The following is an 8,912-nucleotide window of genomic DNA, read 5'->3' as shown; positions in this document are numbered from 1 at the left end:
CCTGGCCTTTTGAATAACCCTGCGAGCCTATTTTTGAGCCTGTATTTGGTGAATCTACAGGAATGCTTTTTCTGGGATGGGAGATTATTGTAAGAATACTGGGGACAAGTATGTAGGAGGCCACAGCGTCACCTTGGAACCCAGAGATTCCAGGTCTGGATTTTCCTAAAGAAAGAGATAATCATTCTCCATGATTTAGACATCGATCCTCTTACTTGACTTAGCATGTAGATTTTCCACCAGAAAAAAATCTTTGAGCTCTGCATACAGCAGGTACTTAACAAATATTTGTTCAATGAGTAAGTGAATAGGTTCAGATTTGCCACTATCCAACACTATCCAATTGCTTCCCTAGTCTTTAAGGAATAAGGCTGTCCAATCCCACAACCTAATCCCACAACCTAACCCCATGACTACACTAAAGGCAGGGGAAAGCCTCATGGAATAGGCTTTCCTATTTCAATAGGAATATATCAGCCCTGGGGTCCTCACCTCCAACATAATTTAACATAAAAGAATAGACTACTACTTTTTCAAGCCCCTGCATTTATGTCTCTGCTACCAATAGCCAAATATATCATAGTTTCTAATCCATCCCAACATATACTACCGCTCCCATTTCACAGGTAAGCAAACCAGTTCAGAGAGATTAAGATTCTTGCACCAAACTACACAGCTAGAAAGCATGAAGCCAGGCTTACAAACCCTGGTCTCTCACAGCAAAATCTTGTTCTTCCTAATGTGCCTACCACTGTAGTGGCCATGAATCAATAGAGCAATTAGAATTGTTATGTCTATTGTAATATGTAGTTAGAAAAAGGATTTGGTTTCAATAGATCAAAGAGAAAAGAAATTAGAAAGAGAGCCTGTGGGGAAATGTGTATGTGGAGAGTTGCCAGAAGAGAGGCCAGCCAAGAAAGGATTTAACACAATTGCTTATCAAATGGGCAAAGGACAGGACCTGCAATTCACAAGTGAGGACACATAATTAGAAGACAAATGGGGAAAACATTTAATTTCTGTAGATATCAAGGAAAAGCAAATTGAAACAACAGCTTTATGCCTTCTAAAACAACAAAGAACGGCAGCACTCAGTGTTATCAATGTGCTGTGAAGGCCATATGCAAATGGACCCTGGTGAAAATATAATTTAGAACACCTATTTGAAACAAATTTATCTATAATTGTCCAGAGTCATGAAGATGTTTATGTCCTTTATCTTAAAGAACATATGAGAGAAAGAAATGTATTTATATAGATAAAGATGCGAACCATAGCAATATTCAGAACAGCAACAGTTTAAAATTAAGTGCCCACAAACAAGAGGATGTTTGTGTTATATGGTGGAATATTACAGCGTTAGCTCAATCTATCCCCTCTGGTCTGGACCATTGCGATAGACTTGTTTCTTGCCGCCAGCGTTGTCCTCCAATCCAGGCTCCACTCTGCCACCAGATGGGTCTAATGAGTATGGCACTCCCATCGCCAGCCTGGTGGAGTTCCAAGTTCTGAGACAGGCCCCCAGGGCTTCTGCGAGCTTTGTTCCACCTGCCTGTCCAACTTCATTCCTTGCACCTGCCCCACCTGCAGGCCTGTGTTCCCAGTGTATTCAATACAATATAAACACATTCATTTCCTGAACAAACATCTATAACCCAATGTCCTTGCTTATGTTGTAGCCTCTGCCTGGAATATCCTTCCTTCATTTCCACTTGGTAAAATCCTTCACATCCTTCACAACCCAGCTGAGAAGGTTAGCTGGACTTTACTCATGCATCTTTAGAATTAGCGGGGCTGTATCCGTGCAACAGATGCCAGTTTGCCTTCAAAACTGAGCTTACTTACTGCCTCTTTGTAAATAATTTCTTAATTTTCTACACCTTCATTCCCAGGTGAAATCAACCATGCTTTCCTTGGGACCTCCAATGAATGGTCTATCATGGTTATACGGATGTTTATCATGGTATCTGTTATTCCTCATTGCATGTATTTTTGTACATGTCTCTCTCTATTAAACTCCTTGAGGTCATGGGCACATCACCATAGCCAATCATATCAGCATCTTATTCACTATCATTTACTTAATGCTTACCCTATGCCAAGAACTGTGCCATGCATTTTGCATTTTATCTCCATATCTCATTAAAATTTTACAACTCTGATAAAGTATGCTGTTAATTAGTCTCAGTTTAAAATATGTGGAAACTGAGGCTCAAAGAAGTTGAGTAACTTGCCCAAGGCACAAAGTGAGCAAATGACATAGCCAAGACTTGAACCCCGGTTTAATTGATTCTGGCCATCTACCCACCATACAGTCTCATTCTCTTTTTTAATATAGTAGCTGAGCATCTTGTCATCATGGAGGAGCCTGAAGGTTCCCAAAGGCAGACATTGGGGCTTCTTAATGAAGACAGGCCGAACGAAGGTAAGGCCTTGACATGGAAGAAAGAACAAGCTGAGTTCTGATGACATCACTGGAGCCCAGGATCCAATGGTGCCTGAAGCTGGCCCTGTGCTGTGGAGACCTCAGCTTGCAGGATCTTGGTTCCAAGGCTGGAGGTCGGGCCCAAGCTCCTGTGTTAGGAGCGCAGAGTCCAAACTTCAGGACTAACAGAGAACCTCAGACCCCAGGGAATATTAATTGGAGTGAGGCTTACCAGAGGTCATCACTTTGGAACCAAGACCTGGTTCTACCCAACTGCCTGCAAACTCCAGTGCTGGACACCTCAGGCCAAACAACCAGTAAGACAGGAATACAGCCCCACCCATCAAAAAAAAAGAAAAGAAAAGACAAAAAACTATGTTACAGATGAAGGAACAAGGTAAAAACTTATAAGACCAAATAAATGAAGACAAAATAGGCAAACTACCTGAAAAAGAATTCAGAGTAATGATAGTAAAGATGATCCAAAATCTCAGAAACAGAACGGAGAAAATATAAGAAACATTTAACAAGGACCTAGAAGAACTAAAGAGCAAACAAACAGTGACGAACAACACAATAACTGAAATTAAAAATACGCTAGAAGGAATCAATAGCAGAATAACTGAGGCAGAAAAACGGATAAGTGAGCTGGAAGATAAAATGGTGGAAATAACTGTCGGGGAGCAGAATAAAGAAAAAAGAGTTGAGGACAGTCTCAGAGACCCCTGAGACAACACTAAACACACCAATATTCGAAATATAATGGTCCCAGAAAAAGAGGAAAAGAAAGGGGCTGAGAAAATATTTGAAGAGATTATAGTTGAAAACTTCCCTAATATGGGAAAGGAAATAGTTAATCAAGTCCAGGAAGTGCAGAGAGTCCCATACAGGATAAACCCAAAGAGAAAGACACCAAGACACATATTACTCAAGATATCAAAAATTAAATACAAAGAAAAAATATTAAAAGCAGCAAGGGAAAAGCAACAAATAACATACAAGGGAATCCCCATAAGGTTAATGGTGGATCTTTCAGCAGAAACTCTGCAAGCCAGAAGGGAGTGGCAGGACAATTTAAAGTGATGAAAGGGAAGAACCTACAACCAAGATTACTCTACCCAGCGAAGATCTCATTTGGATTTGGCAGAGAAATCAAAAGCTTTTACAGACAAGCCAAAGCTACGAGAATTCAGCACCACCAAATGGGCTTTAAAACAAATGCTAAAGGAACTTCTCGAAGCAGGAAACAAGAGAAGAAAAAGACCTACAAAAACAAACCCAAATCAATTAAGAAAATGGTAAAAGGAACATACATATCAATAATCACCTTGAGTGTAAATGGATTAAATGCTCCAAACAAAAGATACAGACTGGCTGAATGGATACAAAAACAAGACCCATATATATGCTGTCTACAAGAAACCCACCTCAGACCTAGGGACACATACAGGTTGAAAGTGAGGGGATGGAAAAATATATTCCATGCAAATGGAAATCAAAAGAAAGCTGGAGTAGCAATTCTCATATCAGATAAAATAGACTTTAAACTAAAGACTGTTACAAGAGATAAAGAAGGACACTACATAATGATCAAGGGATCAATCCAAGAAGAAAACATAACAATTATAAATATTTATGCACCCAACATAGGAGCACCTCAATACAAAAGGCTAATGCTAACAGCCATAAAAGGAGAAATCGACAGCAACACAATAATAGTGGGGGACTTTAACACCCCACTTACAACAATAGACAGATCATCCAGACACAAAGTAAATAATGAAACATAAGCTTTAAATGACACAATAGACCACATAGACTTAATTGATATTTTAGGACATTCCACCCAAAAGCGGGAGAACACAGTTTCTTTTCAAGTGCACATGGAACATTCTCCAGAATAGATCACATCTTGGGTCACAGATCAAGCCTTGGAAAATTTAAGAAAATTGAAGTTGTATCAAGCATCTTTTCTAACCACAATGCTATGATATTAGAAATCAATTACAAGAAAAAAAAACTGTAAAAAACACAAACACATGGAGGCTAAACAGTGTGCTGCTAAATAACCAAGACATCACTGAAGAAATCAAAGAAGAAATTTAAAAATACCTAGAAACAAATGACAATGAAAACACAATGATCCAAAACCTATGGGACACAGAAAAAGCAGTTCTAAGAGGGAAGTTCATAGCAATTCAAGTTCACCTCAAGAAACAAGAAAAATCTCAAATAAACAACCTAACCTTACACGTAAAGCACCTAGAAAAAGAAGAAAAAGAAAACCCACTACAACTTAGGAGAAGGAAACTAAAAGTTAGTAGAAGGAAAGAAATCATAAAGATCAGAGCAGAAATAAATGAAATAGAAACGAAGAAAACAATAGCAAGGATCAATAAAACTAAAAGTTGGTTCTTTGAGAAGATAAACAAAATTGATAAACCTTTAGCCAGACACATCAAGAAAAAAAGGGAGAGGACTCAAATCAATAAAATTAGAAATGAAAAAGGAGAGATTACAGCTGACACCACAGAAATACAAAAGATCATAAGAGACTGCTACAAGCAACTATATGCCAATAAAATGGACAACCTGGAAGAAATGGACAAGTTCTTGGAAAGGTACAACTTTCCCAGATTGAACCAGGAAGAATTAGAAAATATAAACAGACCAATCACAGGTAACGAAATTGAAACTGTAATTAAAAGTCTTCCAACAAACAAAAGTCCAGGACCAGATTCCTTCACTGGTGAATTCTATCAAACACTTAGAGAAGAGTTAACACCTATCCTTTTGAAACTCTTCCAAAAAATTGTAAAAAGAGGAACATTCCCAAATTCGTTCTATGAGGCCACCATCACCCTGATGCTAAAACAAGACAAAGATATAACAAAAAAAGAAAATTATAGACCAATATCACTGATGAACATAGACACAAAAATCCTCAACAAAATACTAGCAAACAGAACCAACAACACATTAAAAAGATCATACACCATGATCAAATGGGATTTATCCCAGGGAGACAAGGTTCTTCAATATATGTAAAACAATCAATGTGATATACCATATTAACAAATTAAAGAATAAAAAGCATATATCATCTCAATAGATGCAGAAAAAGCTTTTGAGAAAATTCAACACCCATTTATGATAAAAACTCTCCAGAAAGTGGGCATACAGGGAACCTACCTCAACATAATAAAAAGACAAACCCACAGCAAACATCATTCTCAATGGCAAAAAACTGAAAGCATTTCCTCTAAGATCAGGAACAAGACAAGGATGTCCACTCTCGCCACTATTATTCAACATAGTATTGGAAGTCCTAGCCACAGCAGTCAGAGAAGAAAAAGAAATAAAAGGAATACAAAATGTTAAATAAGTAGTAAAACTGTCACTGTTTGCCAATGACATGATACTATACATAGAAAATCCTAAAGATTCCACTAGAAAACTACTAGAACTAATCAATGAATTTGGTAAGGTTGCAGGATACAAAATTAATGCACAGAAATCTCTTACATTCCTGTACACTAACAATGAAAGATCAGAAAGAGAAATTAAGGAAACAATCCCATTTACCATCACAACAAAAAGAATAAAATACATAGGAATAAACCTACCTAAGGAGGCAAAAGACCTGTACTCAGAAAACTATAAAACACTGATGAAAGAAATCAAAGATAACATAAACAGATGGAGAGTTATACCCTGATCCTGGATTGGAAGAATCAATATTGTGAAAATGACTATACTACCCAAAGTAAACTACAGGTTCAATGCAATCCCTGTCAAATTATCAATGGCATTTTTCACAGAAATAGAACAATAAATTTCACATTTTGTATAGAAACACAAAAGACCCTGAATGGCCAAAGCAATCTTAAGAAAGAAAAACAGAGCTGGAGGAATCAGGCTCCCTGACTTCAGACTATACTACAAAGCTACAGTAATCAAGACAGTATGGTACTGGCACAAAAACAGAAATATAGATCAATGGAACAGGATAGAAAGCCCAGAGATAAACCCACACACATAAGTCACCTTATCTTTGACAAAGGAGGCAAGAATATACAATGGAGAAAAGACAACCTCTTCAATACGTGGTGCTGGGAAAAATGGACAAATACTAGTAAAAGAATGAAATTAGAACACACTCTAACACCATACACAAAAGTAAACTCAAAATGGATTAAAGACCTAAATGTAACGCCAGACACTATAAAACTCTTAGAGGAAGACATAGGCAGAACACTTTATGACATAAATCACAGCAAGATCCTTTTTGATCCACCTCCTAGAGAAATGGAAATAAGAACAAAAATAAACAAATGGGACCTAATGAAACTTAAAAGCTTTTGCACAGTAAAGGAAACCATAAACAAGACAAAAAGACAGCCCTCAGAATGGGAGAAAATATTTGCAAACAGAGCAACTGACAAAGGATTAATCTCCAAAATATACAAGCAGCTCATGCAACTCAATATCACAAAAACAAACAACCCAATACAAAAATGGACAGGAGACCTAAATAGGCATTTCTCCAGAGAAGACATACAAATGGCCAACAAATACATGAAAAGATGCTCAACATCACGAATTATTAGAGAAATGCAAATCAAAACCACAATGAGGTATCACCTCACACCGGTCAGAATGGCCATCACCAAAAAATTAGAAACAATAAATGCTGGAGAGGGTGTGGAGAAAAGGGAACCCTCTTGCACTGTTGGTGGGAATGTAAATTGATACAGCCACTATGGAGAACAGTATGGAGGTTTCTTATAAAACTAAAAATAGAACTATCATATGACCCAGCAATCCCACTACTGGGCATATACCCAGAGAAAGCCATAATTCAAAAAAATATATATGTACCACAATGTTCATTGCAGCACTATTTACAATAGCCAGTACATGAAAGCAACCTAAATGTCCAACAACAGATGAATGGATAAAGAAGATGTGGCACATATATACAATGGAATATTACTCAGCCATAAAAAGGGACAAAATTGAGTTATTTGTAGTGAGGTGGATGGACCTAGAATCTGTCAGAGTGAAGTAAGTCAGAAAGATAAAAACAAATGCCGTATGCTAATGCACATATATGGAATTTTAAAAAGCAGTGCTGGTGAACCTAGTAGCAGGGCAAGAATAAAGACACAGACCTAGAGAACGGATGTGAGGACATGGCAGGGGAAGGGGAAGCTGGGATGAAGTGAGAGAGTAGCATTGACATATATACACTATGAAATGTAAAATGGATGGCTAGTGGGAAGCAGCAGCATTGCACAAGGAGATCAACTCGATGCTTTGTGATGACCTAGAGGGGTGGGATAGGGATTGTGGGAGGGAGGCTCAATAGGGAGGATTTATGGGGATGTACGTATATATATAGCTGATTCACTTTATACAGCAGAAACTAACACAACATTGTAATGCATTTATACTCCAATAAAGCAGAAACTAACATTGTAATGCATTTATACTCCAATAAAGATGTGGAAAAAATATATAGTAGCTGACACATAAAAGGTGCTCAATAATTGTTATAAAAATAAAATTACATGGCAAGCTGGATAACTGTTTACAACAGTTAGAATAAAGGCAGAATATATAAAATGGATCTACACACTGTTTACAACTCAAGCAAAACTATGTGTGCATCTTTGACAAAGACTTGTGAAACTGACAATGGCAAAGATCAATTTATTAGAGAAATAGAATTCTGGAAATTTTAAAATTGACTTTCCCCCTTTCATAGTATTCTTAAATTGCTTATCAAGAATTTTGTTCATGAAAGCCTAGCTCAGTGCTATTCTACCATGAGAGCTCCCAAAAACATACAGGTATCAACTGAATGCAGAAACCAGAGGTCTTAACTGGTTAGCTACTGAACATTCCTGGTGAAAACTGTATGCATATCAGCAGGCCAGAAAAATGGATATGTACAAAGGAGAAGAAATGCCAGTTGCCTTTTGTGCTGAGCTGCCATACATAAGGAAGACTTGCACAAAACCTTAACTCTGTCTGAAAAGTAAACAAAACCAGAACTTGCCAGCACCATTTCATAGAAGTGATTCCAGAGATGGGTCTTTAAGTCAACTCTCCACTATATGCAAAGAATGTATTGAAAGAGTAGGGGAGAGAGGCAAGAGAAAGGAGAAAGAGAAGGAAAATGAGAGTGGAAGAAACAAAATGTGATTTGACAAAGAAGAAAGAAAAAGAGGCAATTAAAACTCAAATACATCTACCTGTTGGTTCTCTTAAAAATCCTTCCCTGAATTTTCGCATTTCAAAATGTGCCGTTGTTTAATTTCACCCAAGGAATAGGAAAAATGATGGTGCCATTAATTGAAATGGGAAATCCAAAGGAGGGGATGCTTTGAGAAAATATAAGCCTGTAAAGAGGACTTGATAAACGTGTGTGCGTAGGCCACTAAGTGCAAGTGTCGTTTGTTGAGTTTCAGTTTCCAATAGG

The sequence above is a fragment of the Orcinus orca genome, chromosome 13 (genome assembly GCF_937001465.1).
Source record: "Orcinus orca chromosome 13, mOrcOrc1.1, whole genome shotgun sequence".
Taxonomy (NCBI): domain Eukaryota; kingdom Metazoa; phylum Chordata; class Mammalia; order Artiodactyla; family Delphinidae; genus Orcinus; species Orcinus orca.
Note: the sequence above shows the minus strand (reverse complement) of the source record.